The sequence below is a fragment of the Dreissena polymorpha genome, chromosome 2 (assembly GCF_020536995.1).
Source record: "Dreissena polymorpha isolate Duluth1 chromosome 2, UMN_Dpol_1.0, whole genome shotgun sequence".
In the NCBI taxonomy this organism is placed as follows: Eukaryota; Metazoa; Mollusca; class Bivalvia; order Myida; family Dreissenidae; genus Dreissena; species Dreissena polymorpha.
The window spans coordinates 53,583,916-53,608,166 of NC_068356.1; the positions used below are offsets into that span (position 1 = coordinate 53,583,916).

At 34.8% G+C, this 24,251-nt stretch overlaps 3 protein-coding genes across 12 annotated transcripts in view; 2 read left to right on the plus strand and 1 right to left on the minus strand.

Annotated features, from left to right (window-relative positions):
- Positions 1-24,251, plus strand: part of LOC127867042 (uncharacterized) — a 502,500-nt gene that overhangs the window by 252,218 nt on the left and 226,031 nt on the right. Inside the window, exon 1 of one of the 2 annotated variants that reach the window (XM_052407966.1) lies at positions 13,430-13,529. The exons of the other annotated variant lie outside the window; for it this stretch is intronic. The gene's annotated coding sequence lies outside the window, so the exon portion shown is untranslated. Of the gene's footprint in view, positions 1-13,429; positions 13,530-24,251 lie in introns of those variants that run through there. 2 annotated transcript variants of the gene reach the window in all.
- Positions 1-24,251, plus strand: part of LOC127867056 (uncharacterized) — a 401,999-nt gene that overhangs the window by 63,615 nt on the left and 314,133 nt on the right. The window lies entirely within an intron of this gene.
- Positions 1-24,251, minus strand: part of LOC127867051 (dihydrofolate reductase-like) — a 407,711-nt gene that overhangs the window by 54,732 nt on the left and 328,728 nt on the right. The gene's annotated exons all lie outside the window — the stretch shown is intronic.

The window sequence follows — 24,251 nt, forward strand, 5'->3', positions numbered from 1 at the left end:
TTTAAAAGACATTTATTGTTATAAATATATTTAATATAATATATTTAGTTGTTTTCGGTTTTAGCGATTATTAAGCATTTTCGAGGTTGCCTATAGTATGCCTGTAGTTATTGATGAACTAATAACCAACTGTCTATGTATTGAGAATAGGAATATAAACAAGCTAAACCTTCTACTTACCTTCTACTATTGCGTTGCTAGCACCCGTAAATACAAAAGATCGCCGCTATCTGTTGAGAACCAAAGAACGTTTTCCAGAAATACCCGTTGTAGTAGCATGAACGAGGTTATGAAACAGGTCATTCGTATTATTATTATTAATTGTTTGTTATATTCGGGTTTAGCGATTATGAAACATTTTTTTTAGTTGTCTATCGTATCGCTGAAGTTATTGTTGAACTTATGTTCAACGTTTTATAAATTGAGAATATAAATAAGCGTCAACTTTTTCCCGAATCTCTCGACTTACGACCTGTTCTACGTCATTGAGTTGTATGTGAGAGCGTAACCTATTGCGTTTTTATCGCCCGTAAACTTTTCTTTGTTTATCGACAGGCGCATCTATTAATAACCTCATATAATGAATGCCAAAACACCCGCGAAAATGAACCACGTGACCTAATAGGACGCTAAACAAAAATACCATGCGACTACGACTTTTATTATGTCTCCGCAAGCGGGGCCTTGTGATTGCTATTACGTAAAGAATTGACCTCTAAATGAAGTAAGCAAAGGAAACGCAGCACCTAATTGACCCATTCCTTCTATGTGCGAAGGCAGATTGAATTTTATTAATGTATGGTTTGCCTATTGTAACACACATTATAATGCGGTAAATATGCGACTAACAAGTCGTGGTCAACGTAATATTAATTGAGACCTGTGAATATAAACAAGCGTAACCTTATACTAGTGCGTTATTCTCACCAGGACTCCCCTTTGTTTATCGCCAGCCTCAGATTTATGAATGAGATGAGCGAAAACACTACGTCACGCAGACGCAGCAGAAAGTGGACTATTTGAATCATTCATTAACAATCTCCTCCGCGACACGTAAACTACGATCATTTTTTTTATTCTTTTCTATAAAACACCATTCGAAGCTATTGCGTTTAACACGATATTAATATAATGTTTCCATTTGTGAATAAACATAATTGGGGAACTCAAACCTCTTGCATAAATTATACAACACTTTCTTGCGCGGATAAGTAAGCGGGAATCGTACCTAGGCCGTACCGACCTGAATTTTACACTAAGCACTTTAGACGGTCGCTAAAGCGAACATCTAAAAACTATGTAACTTTTGCTGTTTGGAGATTAAATTTTGGAAAAATATGGTCTTATATGTTTAGTTGATTTCCGATGATAAGGTAATCTTGTTTTAATCGAGTTGCAATACGAAAAGTTTTTGTGTGACAAATGCTGTAGAATATGGTAAAGTGCATCGTTTTGATTCCCTTTAGTCGTTAGTTAAGTAATAATATTTTATTCTAACATACACGTATAAATTGCATTTGCAATCAATAATAAAACTATTATATTAAATTTATTTTATCAGGTTTAAACTCATCAGCATATAACACAACTTCTGACATAAGACACCACTTGCATTCAATATAATGCATAAACCTGAATCAATCACAATCCATCTAAACTTAATACATTTATTTATTCCAAACAAGTGCCCATTTGCAGGTTTTTCACGTTTTAAGATGTAAAAAATGTCGTATTTACTTTATTTAACATGACTTACATGACTAATTGCAAATATTGTCCATATCAGTAACCAGCGCTTTTGCCAACCAGTGACTGCACATGCGCGAAAAATAACGATTGTAAACAATAACAATCATCTTGTCTTAAAATCACATCCTCAGTGAAGCCCAATTGTGTCGGGATATGTTTTTTATGAAATTTATATACAAAAACATACAGTACAACTTATCCTGTCAGAAATTTAATAAACGAAAACAACTCACAGACAGCTTACCAGGGACCTATAGGTCCCTGTTCAAACTGAAAATGGATAGCACACGGATAAGCAAGGATCTATAAATAAATATTGTATGACACACCTACCTCTGTTAGGCTCCGCCCATTCAGTGCTGTTCAGCGGTATGGACAAATGCGCATGTGTAGCGATTAATTGCGTAAAATCGCTTAACAAAAGTGGTTGCGCAATTCAACGGATGAAAACGCTTAAAAACCGATGAAATCTGTTTAAAACGCTTAATAACCGCTGAAAATCTATTAAGCGTTTAAATCGGTTAAAAACGCTTATTTTTTAGCGTTTGTTAAGCGATTAATCGCGGAACACAATCGCTTACTCTACTGTAGATATGGAAGAAGCACACCAATATTTGCAATTTCTTACATACAAATATGTATTTCTAAATATTATCGTCTGTCACTTTAAAGGTATTTCCCTTTTGTTTTTCCTTATAATTGATTTGAATGCATTTGAGAGAATTGTTTGAGTAGTACAAATGACAGGTAGTATCTTTCATAATATTTGGTGTATTTTAGACTGATACATGTTTAGATGTGCACGAGGCTGTGTTCATGTTTCAAATATGCAAGCTTATTTCTCATTTTGTAATCTTAATATTCCGTTTAAACTTCATCTATTTTTCCAAACAGTGATTATATGGGGCAATTATCAACATATTGTTTTATGATTACCAAGTTTATCTATTTTATCATGTTAAAAAGAAATAAAATTGCATTTATCTACGGGTAAATGCACTTATTTAGTTATTTCCAATGTCCTAATATTTGGCACAATTTATGCTTATTTTGATAGAGGAGCGCACAGTTTCATTTAACACAGCATACCCCAAACGTATATTGAAAACGTATCGGAAATCAGAAACAAATGACTATAGTAATTACTCTAAGTTTTTGGACACTTTAAATAGTTTGTTTTCGTGTCCAAAAATTAAGATGACAAAATATTTCAATATTACAAGTGTTCGAACAATGAAGGACATATATAAATATATATATATATATATATATATATATATATATATATGCAAAAAAGCGCGGACATGTTTTATTTAGTCCACATAGTAGTAGAAGTATTATTATTATTATAACTAGTAGAGTAGAAGAAGAAGAGGACGAAGAAGAAGTAGTAGTAGTAGTAGTAGTAGTAGTAGTAGTAGTAGTAGTAGTAGTAGTAGTAGTAGTAGTAGTAGTAGTAGTAGTAGTAGTAGTAGTAGTAGTAGTAGTAGTAGTAGTAGTAGTAGTAGTAGTAGTAGTAGTAGTAGTAGTAGTAGTAGTAGTAGTAGTAGTCGTAGTAGTAGTAGTAGTAGAAGTACTAGTAGAAGTACTAGTAGAAGTAGTAGTAGTAGTAGTAGTAGTAGTAGTAGTAGTAGTAGTAGTAGTAGTAGTAGTAGTAGTAGTAGTTGTTGTAGTAGTAGTAGTAGTAGTAGTAGTAGTAGTAGTAGTAGTAGTAGTAGTAGTAGTAGTAGTAGAAGTAGAAGTAGTAGTGTCATGATCTTTTTAAACAAATAAGTATTTTTTTCTGTAAAATGCAACCGCGCGTTTGCAAAATGAAGTCCCCACACAGATCCGACATTCTTCTAACCGTTTGAACGCGCGGTTGCACTTTACAGGAAAATACTTATTTGTTTAAAAAGATTATGACACCTATAGCAAACTCTGACGAATGATCGGGCTCTCCACTTTATCCCATTAAAAATGATGAAATATTTAAAAAGACATCATTAAAAATGTTAACTGGGTCGCGTGTTATTCTCCCAACACAGATCTTAAAAAGTCACGTGGTATAGGCACCGTGATTAAACAGTACGCCAGAACGATATTTTAGGAAGAAAGATCGATAAGTTCAAGTTAATAAATTTAATATTTAATCAGTTGCAAAACTTCGAAACTGTCCATTTAAATAAACAGCTGGTCTCGAATTCCTGTTAAATCTGCGTTAAAATGTTGCACTTCGTTAAAGGACAACTCACAAAAAACATATAAGAAACGCGTTTCATTAGTTCGATTAATCGGATGAGGCTTGTGTTTCTAATATCAGATGGTCGTCTTTTTAAAACCGTATGATACATTTTAGCCTCGTTCTGGGAAAACTGGCCTTAATACATATATGTAAATTGTCTTCCTAAATTAGCATTTGCAATTCGCACAGGCTAACCAGAGATGAAACTATCACCTTATATGTTATTTTTGGTTTAAAGGAAGTGTCTTCGTGTCAAAAATCAAGTTTAGGCGGAATGTGTCGTCCTTGATCTTCAACGAGGAATTTAAAATGGTTTTCTTTTGCAGATCACGTGATAAATTATGATATATGCAGATAACATTCAGTGTGTTTAATAAATTGCTACATTTATGCGCTGAAACGATCAGATAATATTGCCAACTAAAATATGCTCAGTTTTTTAGAAGATAACACATTTTTGTTAACATATGAGCCGTGGTCTAGGAAAACTGGGCTTATTTAATGTGCGTAAAGTGTTATCCCATATTTGCCTGTGCAGTCCGCACAGGCTTATCAAGGACGAAAGTTGTCGCTTGTACGAAATGTCTCGTTTAAAGGAGATCTCATCCAGAAGAAAATACAGAGCACATTAAATAGATAAGAGTTTCGCTAAGAAAAACACCATACCGTCGGAATGTGGACTGCATACTCTCATCTGGGACGCCATTTTAAAAACATGCATTAAGCCCGTTTTTCACAGAACGCGGTTTAATTATTGCGTCTACTCGGAAACACAATCGTTGGTAGCAGTAACATGAGAAGAACGAAAAAGCTAGAGAGATTTGAATTTTCATTCAGACATATTGTTGTCTATCGGTTAACAGACAAATAAGTTATTTTGCGCAGGACTTTAACCATTCCGTCACTCAGAGGTGTCGAATTGCCATACATGCGCAGGACTTTAACCATTCCGTCACTCAGAGGTGTCGAATTGCCATACATGCGCGAAAGCTGATGACTCATTTTATGGCAATAGTAAAAGTTTAACCAAGTGCTATGTACACCGTATACAATAACAAGTCAAACAATAAGCGGCAGGGATATAAAGGGAAATTATTGACTTACAATAATAGTTGTTTATCAAATTGATAATAGATTTTGTTAACGAAGGTTTGTCCGGATCGTTTAGCAATAAATTATGTCTGTAACGAAAATTCAAAAGTAGAAGCTGTAGGTATAGTGTGTCTAAAGGATCTTTTAACAGTAATGAACAGACCCCGTTCCCACATACTGTTTAGAACTATGGATATTGGTGTTTCATGTCTCTATAATGCGGAAGTAATAAAGCATTGTACATGTCCGTCCGACCGTCCGGCCGTCCGACCAGATTCGACAGAATTATGACGCTGTGACTGTCCTTTTTCGATAATTAAACCTATTTATTTCAGCTCGATTTTGTCGAAAGCTTATTGAAACGCTATCAAGTCCGTTTTCTGGGTAGAACCAGTACTTTGTGTCATTGCGGTAGATCTAAAGAACGTTCCCCAAATGGCGATCGAAGCTGACACTTCCCGGTCGCGAGGCGGACGTATCCACAATGTCATTGTAATCTTAATCTTTCTCAACTATAAAATAAATAGACCCCCAAATTGTAGTCAACTTCTACTAAAAAAGCGTGGCGAATTATGCTCAAACGTTCACAATTGAACGTTATTTGTGATAGCAAGCCCTTTTTAATGTACTTGTGAATTGCCTGTGTTACAATATGTTTCATGTGGGCATCACAGTTATGTATATTTCAGAGTATCGGTATATACCGAAGTTCCTATTCTAGTACCCTTTTTATGTCCAAGAAATCGTTTACAATTGACCCACTGCCGACTAGCAAGAAATGGGGACAAATGTTAGAATATCCGCTTCAAAAGTTCAAAATTATGTGTATTTGGTATTTTGTTGTGTGTAGGCAAGACCGCAAGTCGGATACGATTAGTATAAACTAACTCTTATTTAGACGCGATGTGTATAACTGTAATACATGCATGTGCGGAAAGTGTTTTCCCATATAAGCCTGTGCAGTCTGAACTGGCTGATCAGAGACCAAACTGTACGCTTTTACGAAATTTTTCGTTTAAAGGAGGTCTGTTATAAAAAAAATCCAGTTTAGGCGGAAAGTATCGTCTGATACTTAAGTCGCATGCATTAAACACAGTTTTCCCAGAACGAGGCTCACGTAGTCCCTAAATAGTGTGTACTCATCTTCTCTTAGACTGCGAAGCGGGATAGGCTCAATATGCACAACACAATACATCTGTATTAAGTGTCGTCCCGTATTAGCGCGTGAAATGTGCACAGGCTTACCAGGGATTATAATTTCCGCTTACATTTAATTTTGTGCAGATCAGACCCTCTTTAACAAACAATTCTATAAAAGCGGAATGAGTCTTTCCTTATAGCCTGGTCGGTCTGCAAAAGTTAAGCTGTGAAGACATGCGTATGAATTAAGCCCCGTTTTCACAGAGCGGGGCTAATATTTAACTTAAAGTTGTTATGTTATCTTTCAGGGAGTACAAACAGAGAGTACATTTCGAGCACCAGCGTGTTGGTACCTCTGCATCCGACTTGCAATGGGTGCCTAGTGTTTGTTATGTTGTCAGTTTCCGCTTACTTAACGAAAAACGAAGAAACCGAGAAAATCTCTGTCACTAAAGACCTGATTACTTGAACCGAGGCGTGTATCGGTTCTTTGACAATAGGCTGGGTTGAGTAATATGTGTGGGGTATGGTATCCTAGTGTTTGGATACATTTGCGATGCAGGAGAAAAAGAAGAAACTTTCTTTAAAGTAAACAAAACATAACAACGGAAAGTTTCGTCTCTTATAAGCCTGCGCGGACTGCTCATGCTAAATAAATATGGGACGACAATTTACGCACACGCATTAAACTCCCTTTCTCAAAGCAGAATCTCATTTTTCAGAACATCTAGAGTTGAAGAAGTACCGTTACATCAACACTTTGTTGGCACAAGCTACGTGGAAAAAACATAAATGTCATCATAGAGTGTTGAACTAGTTGGATGGAATACTTTTGAATTATGCAAGTAGGCAATAATTACATTGGAGACGCCGTCCCAATATGTGTTAGTGTTAAGACACTTAACCGATAGCACATATTAACTCTGTCCATTTCCATAATAAGTATGTACCTGACGGAGTTGAGTTTTAATCGTTTAAACCTGACACTATTTTATAACAATCCATTCAATTGGATGCCTGCGCCTTCAAATACCGAAGATATCAATAGAAATCATCAGACCATTCAGGTTTATTTCAATAGATTGTGTATTGGTATATTTTGAATTGAAGCATTGGGTATTATACTTGAAGTATTGGTTGAAATGATTTGTTAATAATGTGGAGACGTGTGAATCACTTCTATTTATTCAGGCATTAATTTGTTTGTTGTATTATTGAATCAACTTTCAAGTTTAGGAAGCTATCTGTAGAAGTTTAAACACAGTGTTGGCTGGGAAACTAGTGGTAAGATTTACGCACTTTATTAAATATTAGTAATGTTTTCTATTAATATAACTTTCATTCGTAGAAATAAATTAAACGCTCGCCTTAAACAAAAATATGTATTTCATATCGAAACTATAATTATAATGTAACAAACCATGGGTTATTTTGCTTTTGTCTACTAATTGACGTTGAGACAAATACGCTTTTATCCTCCGCCATAGCTATGTTTTTTTATCACTGAAAAATAAATAGACTACACGGATTTTGTTGAACGATAATTTACAGAAGATAGTTTAAGCGTTACACGTTGGTGATTGCCGTAATAACCAAAGGCTCGTATTTCTCATTTCTCAAAAAAACACGCTGAAGTGCCAGTTGTTCCTAAAAAAAACATATATAATATTTCCATTTTAAAGAATAGTTATAAATACACAAGCGAAACTCTTGAATACTAAATCAGTGTGTGGCTATTTATTCCGAAAAATTAGGCATAAGTACATAATGATTTTAAACAATCTGACTTTAATATATATTTAAAATAATAATCCGTAAAGACAAAGAGAGGAAAGTCACTTTTATAAAGTTGACCAGTTGTTGATAAGCGTATACCTTTAAATACATAGATAATAACTTGCAATTATTTTTTTAATTGTATATAATATTTTCTAGTATATTCTTTGGGCTAATCACGGTACATGTTTGTTTATTAGGAAGGCCTTATGTGTGTCAGAAGATCGTCGAAAAACAAGGGGTATCAGAAACTTCAATCAATCATTAAGGTATATGATTGATATTTGCTTGTTAAATAGTTTTTCATATCGATAGTTTATACTGAACATAAGAAATTCAAATACATTCTCAGAGATACAGGCCAACCGACTGAGAGACATACACAAATTGTTGACCACAACAAATGATAGTATGAGCTAATCAACATTCGCAAGATTATATAGAACTTTATCGTGATTGCTTCTTCACACTCACAAATGATAATATTTTTGTAGATAACCGGAAGGCAAAATGTATCATAATATGCAAATATTACCAATTAAAATATTTTCGTAACCGATAAACAGACAAATATCGTTTGGCGGAATTTAATTATTTATTTTAAAATATTCAACGTTTCTTATGTACGTATGACGGTCAAAAATCTACGTGACATGAAAAACGCAGCGAGTATGAATAACTTTAAATTGTCACACACATTTGTTTTATTGAGTTCCTTAATTATGTTTGTTAATGTCGGTAAATTTGGAAGCGACTTCATTAACAATCCCATGTATACATATACAACGTGACGTCCGTACGTTATTTTTATATGTATACGGGTGCCTAAGCACATTCCTCCATCTGCAACCTCTAAGATATATGTTCCGCGGACGAAATAAACTATTGTCAAGTGGTGTCATAGATATTTTGGCCGCCTTGCGACCTGCTTTGGTTCGGTGTTTGGTTCAATCCTCATGTGGAAGCGTTCCCCCCAAAACATCAAGTACTGGCGTCAGGCACAGGAAACGGACCCGAGAGCGTTTCAAACAAGTATAAATCATTTTAAATGCATTCGAACTAAAATAAATATGTTTAAACTATGACATTATTTCTAAACAAGCATATTTGCTTGCAATGTTTAAGTCATGTTTTCTTAATGTAATAATTTTAAGGTTTAATTAACTTCAAATACTTGTATGTGCAATATATTGTACACTGTTTCAGTATGAACTGCACCCTATATTTGTATCTATGAAGCCAGTAAAATTTCATCAGATCTGACATAGACATATATTTAACGTTAACACTAAAATAGAACACCTTGCGGAATGAAAATTCCTGGTAGCGAAGTTCACGGATTGAAGAATAAAAATTCCAGATAAAACAATTCATTACTTTCAGATAAATGACACTGCTTAACTAATATATTATTATGGAACAATTCGGTCATATTTTGAAGTTATTTTCGATTTATGAAATTTATTATAAACAATGCATTAATTCAGTAATCTTTATTTCCGATGTCCGATTTTATTATGCTTTGAATTCCAATCATATAATTTATAATATTGCCTCAAGTAGATATGTCTCTGTATGGTCTTTCTACGTAGTTCGGTCGAGTTTATAATGTTGATTTACTCTACACTATCAAGCCCATAGGGTATTTTAACCAAACAATGATAAACACGGGTCCCGTATGGAAGGTCTCGTGTCTGTACGAAAACAACGCCAAACTCTACCGCTATTAGAGGTTAAGTGTCTCCAGACATACTGGTTCATTTACACGATTAATTTGGAATACATATAATAAAAAAACGCATGTCTCGCCTGTCAAGTTTATGTGCGACTACATGCGAGCTAAAGGTATTAAATGGATACTTACACATATATATATATACATATATATATATATATATATATATATATATATATATATATATATATATATATATATATATATACATATTAACCTCTTATATGGATTATTGTCGTACATATAGGTATTTGATAATAAACTTGAACAAGTAATAAATCACATTTGTGGTTATGACAATCTAATCATAGAGAATAATAGGTTAGTGTTGATTATAGATCAGGTTTATCATGCGAGGCTTAGAAAACAAAAAGCACGAGCCTTGGCGAGTGCTTTTTCGTTTTCGTGCCGAGCATGATAAACCTGATCTATAATCAACACTAACCTATTATTCTATTTATCCCACTTTTTATTCAGTAAACTTTTTTTATTTAAACAAAATAAGTTTTCATGAGTGTTTGTCGTACTTTGATAATGACTGTAGTGTAACCAAGGTCAGTGTATTACTCCGCGTTCCAAAAATAACCGCTGATCAAATAATCATTTTTTTTAAATCAGAACATCGTTCTGTAACAAAGTGTCGAGCGTTATTAATTACAATTTTAATCATATTGAATTGCAAATCTTTAAGTTTTATGATATCAATATGACATTAAGTTTTTATATACAAGGAACTACATTTGTTTACAACGTAGCCTAACACCACACACAATTCACTTTCGATATCAAACTATCGAGTCGACCACGAGGTGCACAATATTTTATTCTTTGTTATAATATGTGGTTATTTCGTGACGAAATAACAAAGATTACTTGGATTTAAGCTAATTATATACATTAACATTTTGAATGTTGAAAGTGGCACCAAAGAATTGTGAGGCAAAGTTGTTCGAACTAGAGGACCCGAGAAAGACATTTGCTGGTGAAGTGACTGGGTGGGGCGAACATCAAGATTAACTTGTTCGACGGTAGACAGTGGTTGTCTAGGCTGCATTTCGGCCATAGTTTCGGTGCATGAAGGTGAACAAGAGGAATCTGTTGGATTGTAACATTTACTGGACTGAGCAAGAATGATCACTTTTGCTGCTGTTCAACAGATATGTTGGAATAATTGGTTATGGACTGGACATTTTTTTGCCCTGTTATGGCCATGGTTTCAGTGGGTGGAATGTTTGCATTTCGAAGTTTTTGGACCAGTAATTTGCGAACTAAGTGGTTCGTTATTCTCTTGTGCTTGAGAAAGCCGGCGTCTTTTGCCATGGCCTTCAGCATCTGACCTAACTTGTTGACACCCAATTGTTGACGCAAGAATCACCGGGATGCAGTGTCATTTGTGCGTATTGCGAGGTAGAAAAGATGCTTTGAAGAAAAATCAGATGGACGCATATCCGAGTACAGCTTGTAAATGAACACAGGATTTCTTGGTCCAGACGATTGTTTTCTACGGTCAAAGGGGAGCAACTCGAACTGACTTCTTCAAAGGGGAGCAACAACAACACAACCTATTTGCATAGTGTTAAATTAACCTAATACTAGGTTTTAATGACCATTAATGACAAAAAACTCGTTTTTGCTACTTTCCTTTGTTTTAAGGTCATTAAGATTGACAGACATTTGAGATTGTTTTTATTATTGATGCACTTGGCAAATACAGGTGACGAGGTGCGTGGGAAAAAGTAGTCCCGGTTCGGCAGTTGATGACGTCATTTCGTGCCATTGATTATAGCCTTGCCGTTGATTATAGATGAAATTTAATCAACGGGGCTTTAATCAACCGATTTCGCTGTAAAAGTGGGATAAAATTTCTTTGTGAAGCGGCATTGTCCAGATAGACTAATAATGTATGTGGGTCTTTAACAATTACAGGCTACTCCGTTAATGATAAGTTTGAATCGGATGTAGTCGCATACAATAACATGGTGTTATCACCGTTTCATGACTTCTGGTATACACAGTATTGAAAAAGGTGTATCACACATTGCCATTGGTCATCTGTGATCGCTGTGGTTAGTTTATCGGCCAAAGACTGGTAACGTCGATAAATATGTTAATTTTTAATTGATTGTGTATGCCACGTATTTTTTTAATATGGAATAAGTGACCAACTGTTTTATCTCATCTCTGCTCGCGGTCGCGGTTACTTATGCTAGTGTCATTTAATCTGCCGATATTGCCTGGAAATTAAATTTATCATTAGTAAAACTACTTTTGTTGTTTGCTTTCATTAGGTGTCGTGAGCAGGAATCGAAAATCTCCGGGCGATATTTTTACTGTGAAGATGTATGCTTTCAATTGTAATCGCCTAATATTAAGTCGGCAATTTTTGATTTCTTAAATGCAGTTGAACATTGATTAAAGGAATATGAATTGTGATTTTATAAATTTCAACCCGAACAGGTGCAGATGAACGTGCTGATATAAAAAGTCAATGCATCGCGTTCTGTTCGTGAATACTGTCGGTCAACAGGGGTTCATTCGCGGCTACCATACGCATTGATTCAGTTTTCAATAAAAAATATCGTTGAATTAATTACTGGACTAGCTTCCAATTATTCAGGTTAACAGTTTAAATGTTTGAATCCAAGTTTCGTGAGGCATCTGCATTTGTCGTGTTTTAACTTTCACTTGAGGCTCAAGCACACTGAGCCTTAAAAAGGTGTATTTCTGTTACGGTAATTGCGACATTAACATATAAATGTCGGCGGTAAATGTTCAACGTAAAATACAATGTCACCGGCGAAAATAACGAGATCTTTAAACAACTTCCTAATTAAATTCACAAGCAGCAAAAATATATAACAGTTTTGATTTAATGTTCTCAGTACATGTTTAAAGTTTACTTAAATTCATTCGGCATTTAACCGATAGCAAACTGATAATATTTATTCACGCATGTCATTGTTCAGATAACGTCCTTTTCGTTCAGCAAACTCAAATTTTGAAGAGTGTTATATAGTTTCTCATTTTGTTTCAAAATGAAGTATTGAACTAATTTTATAAATTGAAGCATGCACATTTATTTATACTTTAAAGCCACATACCTTCAAATGAAGTACCTGTTAATCAAAACATATAGATGCAATTTGAAAGTTTGCAAAATTGTCCTTAAATCTATAGCCTAGTAAGCAAGTAATTTTTTTTTTTAATTTTAAAACCGAAAGTAGGATTTCTATACATATTCGTTCATTTCGACAAACGAGATTATTTTTAAATTGTAAAGCGCAAAAAGACGGATTTCTACCTTGTAACCACCAGATATAGTTTAATTGACATAGATAAAATTAAATCTATAGCATAGTTAGCAAGTATTTTATTATTTTTCAAACGGTAAGTTTTTAAAACCGAAAGAAGGAGTTCTAGACGTATACATCCATTTTCGACAAACGCGATTATTTTTAAGTTTTAAAGCGCACAAGAGACGGATTTCTACCTTGTTACCACCAGATATATTCTAATTGGCATAGATAAAATATGTTTCTTATTTAAACTTACATTTTCTATGTCGTGTATTTCATTTCAGGGTGTGTTGCTTTAAAGTATAACATATAAAGTGTTACAGATGCTCTTTTGAAATGTTCTTTTTTCTATCGCGTATAAAATATTCATATTATTTTGCAGGACGACACCTAAAAACTTTTGAATAAACTAGCTACGTGGCGGTCCACATGCCATATCAACACAAGTCGCGTGCGTTACTGCAGTTTTCAAACATTCCGCGCCGAAGAACAACCTTACTGATCGGTCAAGGGCACGGTATTATATTATCTGCCATTGTATTGAGTAATCATAATGATACTTTTGTTCAATATATAATGACTTAAACTTAATTGTATACATTAACGCAGATAAGTAAAAGGAAAATACATTAACGACATCTCCATTAACTACGGTAATATTTTTGTCCATTGCATGAGGTAAGCGCATAAAAGTAGCAATAAATGTTCCCACTTCATCAAGTGTATTATTTTACTACTAGTTTAGTTCGTGGCATCGAACACACCATGCAGTGTATGTTACAATATCAGTAAAATAAAATTCTATATTTACTTTCATTTTACTTCCTTTTATTTGAAAGATTGGGATATATAAGAGGCCGTTGAACGAATTTTTCTTTTGGAAAACTATTCATTTTGCTCGCCCAGGTATATTAGAGACGTAATGTTATTTATTTAACTTGAGTCATTCAACCGTCATATTACCTGACTAGGCTAAGAAATCAATTGTGATGTATAAGGTAAGGCAGGTTTCATATACGACGTGTCTTTTACACGGGCAGAAGCCATCTTATTTGCATTTTATTGAAAAGCATTATTGTTAACGTTACATAACATAACTAAAACTTATGTACTGCAACGTGTCAGCTATGATCAGTTTATATGTACATGCACGCGTATTCGTGATCGTGTTAAAAATATTGATTTGTATTTCATGACAATTACCCGAACTATATCACATATTCTTGTCCATATAAGCTTATAACATGGCCTACGCTACAGGAATAAAATAACGTAATGCTCAATTTTGTTTATTACACGGGTGTTATTACACTAGTTATATAACTGTGAAATGACGTCATTTTTGTGACGAAATGACATAATTATTCCAGCGAATTTCTTCAGTTAAACTCTTTAACAATGTGAAAAAACGTAGAAAAGAGCATACAATCAAGATAATATTTGTTGGTCATGTTATAAATAGAATCTTAGATTTGTGGTATTTGTGTATTGTATTTATTAAACTCGTCATCTAAATAAAGATAAAAACTCGGCAAGGCTCGTCTTTATCTTTATTGAGATATATAGGATCTTGCATGAGTGGTCGTTTTGTATTGAATTTATTAAACGAGTCATCTAAATAAAGGTAAAACGACGCTTGCCGAGTTTTTATCTTTATTTAGATGACGAGTTTAATAAATTAAATACAAAATGACCACGAATCTAAGATTCTATTTATAACATGACCAACACATTTTCTCTTTATTTTATGCTCTGTTCACCTTTTTATTACAGTGTTAAAGAGTTTAACTAAAGAAATTTGCTGGAATAATGACATCATTTTGTCACAAAAATGACGTCATTTCACATTTATATAACTAGTGTAATAACACCCATGTAATTAACAAAATTGAGCATTACGTTATTTCACTCCTTGAGCCTAGGTCATGTTAATAGATCAGTTTAATAAATTCAATACAAAACGACCACTCATGCAAGATCCTATATTTATCAAATATCTCACTTCAGCACTGTATGGATGGCTGAAAAAGGCACAAGACCTGATGAACCGGAAAGATTCCCAAGACAGGGCAGTGTGTCCAGCAAACAAGACCTGGTAAGATGATAAGTCGAGTGCAGTTATATGTCTGCGTTTCCCCTACCCCTATTATATTTCTTAATGACATTTCAATCTAGATGGTTAATGTTTGCATAACTAAAGGCAGATATACGTTAACATCTTTAGAAAAAAGAACAACGGTAAATTTATACTGTATATCAATAATTGGGCCCAAATTAAATACTTAACTTCTGTAAAAAATGTGAAACATTAAAAATGAATACATCCGTTCTCATTAATCTTTTTATAACCACTTTTCAGTGTCTGCAAGTGCCAAAGAACGACACTACTTTTTGGCAAACGTTTTTCACAGTTTTCTTTCAAATTATTAAAAAACTATTTAAACATCAATATATTGTATTTACAGACATAACAATTAAAGTTTATATAATTTCGTTAAATAATGCAGCTTTAACCATAGCAATTTAGTTTATTATCAATAGTTATGACATTATTCGTTCCTCATTTGCAATTTCAGATAATAGAGATTTAAACATTATATGTTTAGTATGTTAATGATTGGATGACATAAATATATATGAACTCGCCGTTGATTACCGTCTATATTTCCAGTGTCTTTATTTCAATCCACTTAATTAAATGTATTAATTAATTCATGGTTGCCAATACTTGTACCAACTATTGGATTATGCACTGAGAACATACACACGAAATTGTAATATATTTTCACAAGATAATACTTAAGAAATAATATTTTTCTATCATGGTTTGTTGTCGAATAACCCACAGTAAGGAGTATAGATGCGTAGGAATTAAAGCACGAGTGCGAAGCACGAGTGAGTTGATAACACGCATCTATACAAATACAAATACTATAGAAAAATATTATTTCGATTCTAACACGATTCTGATTGATTTGGTTCAAGCTTAAGGATGTAAACTATATTTTTCAATATTCCGCCCTTCTTAGTACAAAGTTCACTATTTAGTGACGTCATTGATGTGTACAAACATATGACATCGTTTTCATTCATAAATATTTTGCAAATGACGTCACTTTTATTGAAAACAACAATCGTAGAAACTTAATGACGGCACGTTTATTGATGCTACTGAAAAGCTGACATGCTATACATGTTTTTTGAATTACGCTTCCTAACAAATAACATTCGTTGTAGGTGTGGTTATGCCACTTATCACCAAATATACAATTTGTTATTTCATTGCATTTATACATGCTACATTTATTACATTTCTTTCAGAGCGGGGTTTAGCACGTGCATTTTACTGCAATATTTTCTTTATTAATTCGGAACTATTTTTGAAACATTAAGCTCCGCCCATAAATTATTGCAGAATAACCCACGCTTGATTTCCTTCTTTGTCTATAGAAAACAAGTCGCGTGCCGTGTTAGAATTTTAAATTGATAATAAATCGAATGGTTTGGCCGTAAAAGAATAATTTAAATTGGAATAATTTTAGTATTGCTGATTTATTTGACGACTTACGATATAATGTTATTTGTGACATGTAGCGTGTTTCTTATTAAAACGTTTTTTAGATTCAGTGGGAAAATGCCTCCGTTGAGACATGTACTATACTGAGCTGGCTCGGTTACGGACCGGAGATCATACAGGCTCGGAAAGACGCATATCAGGAGTATGGCAAGCTGTGTACTGCAGGGGCATGTGGAACGGAAACGTTAATTATTACGGGTAGCAAAGCTGAGGGGCTGAGCAGCTTCTCGGAAAGTGATGTGGATCAAATGTTTATACTTAATAGAGTGATCTGTTTAGAAGATGATGTAAATTCAAGTGCCTTTCCTGGGGAGATAACCGTGTTGAGATCACTCAGCCGCAGGAGTTACCATGGTCACTGTAGACTGCTACTGGAGAGACGCGGTACAACAATTCACAGGCACGTACATGATGCGTTTTGTGATGACGGATATGGTCACGAACTTTTGAGCAGTGACTTGTATGTTAATAACTGGTCCAAAAGAGACTTGATTTTGATTGAGGGCGTGGTGCAGCATGAGCGTGCGGGACCGTCAATTCCTAGTACATATGAACACATGCACCGTGACAGAGTACATGCATTACATTACTACTGCCCAACATTCTGTCAAAATGGGCCGCAAGACCTCGCCACTGGCCGCCACCGGAAGCCGTTCAGAGGGTCGTATCACTTGGGGCAGTTCTTACGCCTGATGGATTTAAAGGAAGTGAATATCAACATGTTGAATGGAGAGTGTGTTTTAACGCCGGTGAGATCGAACTAATTAGCAATCTTAATGACACTCAAACTAAATTGTATGTTTTATTGAAAATGATAAAGAACGATGTATTACATCCACGTAAGAAAGAAGTTTCATCGTACACATTGAAAAACATCGTTTTATGGATGGCGGAAAATAATCCTCAAGCCTCTTTTCATAAAAAAAGTATTTTGCAGTGGTTGCATGAAGCATTGGATGCGCTTAGAGTTGCATTGATCACCTTAGAGCTACCATACTATATGATCCCAGAAAGGAATTTGATGGCAACCTCTGGACTGGATGAGGAACAGCAACGCACATGGATATCAACGATTACAGATATGCTCAATGAAGGTCCTAGGGTGATACTCAGACTTCCAAAGATACGACAATGCATCGTAGCTCACCCTGAACCATTACGATGGCACAGCGGGAGGAGAATTGAGCTGGAGTTGCTGAGCCTCATGCGCATGATCAGATTGGCAATCTGCATAGATGAGAACGACGAGATTGACCATACCGATGCGATTTTGCAGGCATTACAGAGACGAATAGACGAGGTTATAACGGATGTTTGCGTGAGGATGATAATGGAAGGAAGTCGAGTTATCAACGCACAGGCTATTTTGGAAAGAATTCTGATGTAAAACGTTAACGATGATCAATAGATCAGTATCGAGGCGCGGACAACACGTATTTATAACTTTTGAGTACATATTATATTTAACGAATCACCGATCATTGTTGCCGGGAACGTGGAAATTATACAACTTATCGTATTAGTGATTTGTTCAGTAATTGATGTTTGACTTGCAGACGTTTGTTTCACTTTTTAAAAATGTGCACAATTTTACAAAAGATTTGTTTACAGTAGGCTGTAAACTTTACCGAAACAATAAATTTCGATACATTTTATTAAAAAATGTCAATCGGCTTCGCATAGATAACATTAGTTTGCAAAATAACGTTATGTAATGTAATTTTACTATATTGTATATATCTTAACAAAATATGTACGTATCGCGCTTGGAAACCAGCGGTATAATTTCAAGTTATGCATATATTTCTATCTCATCTTCTTATCTAAATGTTCACTTGGTTTATGGTTGGTATTGTTAACGCATTTGCACTGAATGAATATATGTGTTACTGGCAGTTACTGAAAGTCCACTGGTATTGTTGTAATTGCTGTAAATGTATTGATAATATTCTTGTTTTTCTGGTTGAGTTGAAACATTGTTGTGATTTGTAATATTGATAAAAAAGTATTGAACACATTGTTGCACTTATCGATAAAAATGGTGCATATCTGTGTTCATTCCTATTTTTAAAATGTCTTCAATAACGCTATTGTTGCATTCACAAATAAGAAATAAAGTGCAGTTGTTTTATGCGCATTTATTAAACTATTTTTCATGTGAATGTATAATTGCTCGTGTTTTTTACTGGACAAGTGAAGTAAACTTTTATTGAACACGGATAATCTGTTTTCATCAAAACACATAGTTTGTATTGAATCTAAAGATACAAAGATATATGTTATTGTATTGATGTTTTTATGCGGAAATATTTTCATACATGATAAACGTAATGGTTTATTTTCGTTATTCTAGTTATACCGTTGATCTCGTTTTGCTCTAAGCGTGTGTATGCTTTTGTTAGTTTTCTTTTTGTTAGTTTTTTAGCGAGGCTGTTTTCGGAGAAAACCCGAGCTATTGTCATAGCCAGCTCATCGTGCGCCGTCCGCCGTAGGCGTCGTGCTAAAACCTTAACATTGGCCATAGCTTTTTAAATATTGAAGATAACACCTTGATATTTTGTATTCATGTGTATCTCATGGAGCTGCACATTTTGAGTGGTAAAATTTCAAGGTGAACATCATCTTTCGAGGTATAGGGTCGAAAAAACAAAGTCAAGAGAAGTAATAAGCTTTAAATGGACATAGTTATCTGACCTGCCCACGTATATATTTTTGCTAAATTTATCAAAGCGGCGCAGTAGGCGGCATTGTGTTTCTGACAAACAAATTGTGGTAAAGGTCAATGTCATCCTTCAAGGTCTACGGTAACAAATACAGATTTAAGGGAAGTAATAAGCTTTAAAAAGGGAGAAAATTATTTAATATTGAACATAGCCACTTTATATATTTGGCATGCATGTGTATCTCATGGAGCTGCACATTTTGAGTGGTGAATCTACAGTCACGGTAGTGCTACTAAAATAGAGATTGGTTACAGACAATTATTTTCAAGGGAAGTAATTTATATAATTATAAATCTCATATTATATATTTCCTTAACAATAATTGAAGTTCTTTTCAAAGTTACTGTACAGATTTTTTATTTTGATTATTTATAACCCAAATGATTGATTTGTCAAAGTTGTTTTTAATGATATAATTATAATTTCTTTGATGTTCATTACATACCTGTGGACTGATGTCCATAGATACATGATTAACGCTGGCTATGATACTTTTGCCTCAATATAAGAGCATTTGAGTTTTTGAACGGCCGTGGACCATCCATGAACAGCTACACGGTGCTGAAGGACACTGTCCTTGGCTTGGTTATAGGTCCACGGGCGTAGATGTTAGTAGTTTTTGTATTGTTCCGTATCGGTTGGATCGTGAGGGGCACTGTGGGAGAAAAAGGACATGTTCTACCATGGCATTTGAAATGGCATTTAATGAACACTGATATGTTCTGGTCACACTTATATGATTGTTAAGCATAAGCACATTTTTGAATTACAGTTTATTAGAGGTATCCAGTTAACATCACTCTTACGCCATTGGCTACACGTATGTTATGGCCATTAAACTGTTGAATTTATACTAACTATCCATTTTGTGTTGTAATCATATGAGTGGAATGTAATTTTCTGCATTGAATGTATGAGCGATGGAGGACATATCATGTAAAAATGCATGATGCCTGATTACATTCCGAGGGTGTAACTTTGTATGTTTATTAGCAATACAATTAAAATCAGTTGCAAAACCACGATATATTCTTGGTTTTGTATGCTTCCTGTAAGAATTTAGGCGCAGTTTCGCTTTTAGGATGCCTTATTGAATTATCTATACTACTACAGTGTGTCTTATAAACGTAAAGCCTTTAAATTGCTTTATCACATAGTCAATATTACATCTGTCAAGAGATAAGTATTATCATTTGAGTAACTTTTCTTACTAAATATTATATACCTATAGATAAAACACGAACGTTTAAGAATATAAATACGTCATATTTAACAATTTCTACGAATCGGATAATCTGAGTTGCCGATTTCATCTTAAATGTTAGAATGTAAATAAAAAGTGTTTTCCAAATATTTAATATGTGGCGCTTGGTTGCAAATAAATACAAAGTCGTGATTTCACGTTATCGACACTGTATCTTGGTAAAATCAATACACGCTCTTTTCATGGCCAGAACAAGGTTACTAAGCTTCTCGACTAATAATAGAGCTTAGAAATAAGCTGAAGAAACTGGGTGCAATTCAAGGTAGACAAATCTGTTTGTTCTTGGTTAATGTAACAGAGCTACATTTCTTAAGATCCATTTTCAGGTTACAATCTTGCGGGAATGGAAATACGTTATCTACGCTGTTGAACTAGATGTTGAATTCATTGTTTTGTACTATTTCAAAAAAATGCAAATAATTGTTTATTAATTTGATAAAACTGGGCATAATGCATGTGCGTAAAGTGCCGTCACAGGCTAGTCAGGGACGACACTTTCCGCCTACATTGGATTTATGCTAAGAAGAGACTTCATTTAAACGAAAAATGTGATACAGGCGGAAAGTGTAGTCCCTGATTAGCCTGTGTGGACTGCACAGGCTAATCCGGGACTACACTTTAAGCACAAGCATTATGCCCAGTTTTCTCATAATGCGACTCATTTAAGTACAGCGCTTGATTATTTGATGTTAATATTCGCGATAAAGGTTAATCATGTGCATGAGAAACGTTTTCTGACGAACATATTTAATCCTTATTGGTATTCTTAATAGTGGGCGCATATCAGAGCGGTAATGATGTGAGCCGCGCACTGTAAAAACTGGGCATAATTCATGTGTTGAAAGCGTCGTTCCAGCTTAGAGTTTGCAAACCAGACAGGCTTATCAGCCACTTTCCGCCTAAACTGGATTCTTAATATGAAGATACTTTTTTACAACGAAAAATACCATTAACGCGATATGTATCGTATCTGACTAGCATGTGTGCGGACTGCATATGATAATATTGAAGGACGCTTCACACACATACATTAATCCTCGCTTTCCCAGAACGCGTCTCGATATATTTTTAGCTGTTTCGGATGGTAGCCGCCAGTGTCAAACCGCGCCTATATTCGTTATCCCGCTCCAAAGATAAACGTCATAGCCCCCGTACATAAAGACGATTATATTTTGCGTTTGTGTAGAGTATCATAATGCAGTTAGCGGTCACTGCGTATTTTACACTGGAACACCTACCCCGAGTTTAATATCATACGTTTGTTTAACGAATTGTATTACTTTTAGCAGTCATCGTGTAAGATGCACTGACATACATACCTTGACTGCTATATTTTACGTGTGTTTCATGCAAACACATGCACATACAAGCCATCCCGCATTATGACTATTAACACCTTCTGTGACTATTTGAATATGTATGATAAAGTATAGTTCGGCAATATTAACGTGGCACTGACCTTTATGTTTGACAATATTTAGGTACCGATATTGAAGTGAGTTTAATTTGTTGAAGAGTACCTGATTGAGTGCACTGTAACGGTCTCACTAAACGAATGCAAAACGCGCAAGAATACAACCAAATATTGACCACGATCAATGAGTACAATGTTGAATAGATGGATTGCTGTAATTGTTTGATTGTATTTTTGTTGGACCTTTTTGTGTTACTTTTCATTTTCATAGAATACAGCGTCTAAAATGCTAAACCCGAAACGGTTAACATCTCTAATGGTATTGATCACGTAAAGAATTATATTATGACCCATTAGCGGGGGTTGCATTATCAGGAAACAGCACATCAGTTTTCCTCTTGCGGGTCATTTGATATACCGAGTTATTGATCTGTAGCCTGCAGACAAAGAAAAATAGTTCCTTCAGGACATATCGAATATCACTACTCTTCCACATATTTCCTAGTGCAAACGACTTCTTAAAGGGACATGTTCAAAGATTGATGCATCGAAAACAAAATCGAATTTTAGTTGCGAATTCCTAAAAATAACTTTAGTATTTATATTGCGGATGATACTTGAAAATACTGTCGTCAAAATACTGTTACAATGTATATATTTATCAGTTGATTTTTATTAAACAACCATGAAGCATTGTTTACGTGAACAGTTTGAAATGTTCTATGTTATTTATGAAGATAACTGACAACACGACACAATATAACATACAGCCACTTTAGAAAAAGAAGAATGCTTTTCCACAAGCATTCGGTTGCAAAAGGATTCAGATTGATATCCAGATAGATTTATCTCTTTTTGTATTTCGTCCGTATGGTTTATAATGGCTTGTAAAGACATTAAATGGAGTGCCTTTTTATGTACTCAAACAAACGTGATTTTAAACACTTTACATTAAATGGCAGATATGCGCGGGGAAAAGAAACCTCTTAGGTCAAGACGCACATCCTAGATAATACGGATACATCAATAAATACTTAATGTCTGCGTTTTTAAGATATGAATATTCAATAAACCTATGTTTAAGAGACGCGGTCACATAATTGTCTGCTGTATTTTATGCATGTATGTTTTTCAACGTCTTTTCCATAGCATCCCTAGTGAGCTAGGGAGCCTTTAGAAGATCTTTTCCGTAGATATCAGGTACTCGTTCTACCAGGATAACGGAGAATGTTGCATACAAGCTGGGGCTAACGAAACAATCTAGCTTATATAAATAGGATTGACTTCTTTCTTACCTTGACATCGTATAACAACGGAATTACAAACATGAACAACAATAGCGTAAAAATTGGATTCAGGCAAGCAAATAGTCGCCCCAAAACGAAATATGATATTCATTATTCAGACCTCAGGGTATGGGGTAAAAGATATAGCGTTGACTGCTTCGTATACCGGAGAAGGAGAAAAACATAAGGTCTAATGGTCTCTGTTCATAAAACATAAGGTCTAAAGGTCTCTGTTCATCAAACATAGGGTCTAATGGTCTCTTTTCAACAAACACAAGGTCTAATAGTCTCTGTTTATCAGACATAAGGTCTAATGGTCTCTGTTCATCAAACATAATTTGTCAATTGTTGTCAGTGTGCTGTGTGTGTGTTATTTAAAATCAGGAGGAACCTGATTCGGATCGGCTCATTTTCAAACCGGTTTTAATCCCCGATGCTTTGCATTTACCGTTCTGATACGGTGATCCCTGTTAAATTATTATATTTTTTTGCTGCGTGTTATGTTATGAAAGTTGTTAATACGAGTCGTGTTCTGAGAAAACTGGGCTTAATGCATGTGCGTAAAGTGTAATCCCAGATTAGCCTGTGCAGTCCGCGCAGGCTCATCAGGGACGACACTTTCCGCTTTTATGGTATTTTTAGTTTCAAGGAAGTCCCTCCTTGCCGAAAATCAAGTTTAGGCGGAAAGTGCCGTCCCTTATTAGCATGTGCGGACTGCACAGGCTAATCTAGAACGACACTTTACGCACATGCATTAAGCCCAGTTTTCTCAGAACGCGACTCACAAAATCATTACAATTATCTCCTGATTGAGTAAACACATCCGCCGACCCTTGTCTACTAGATACCTCGAGTGTTGTGTCGGTGTAGACCACCGCACATGTATATCAAAAAAAGCCGGTCAAGTCCTATATCATTGTTCAATCAAAATCTAGCCGCCTGCGAAAGACATGAGGCCGTACAGCACTTACATTT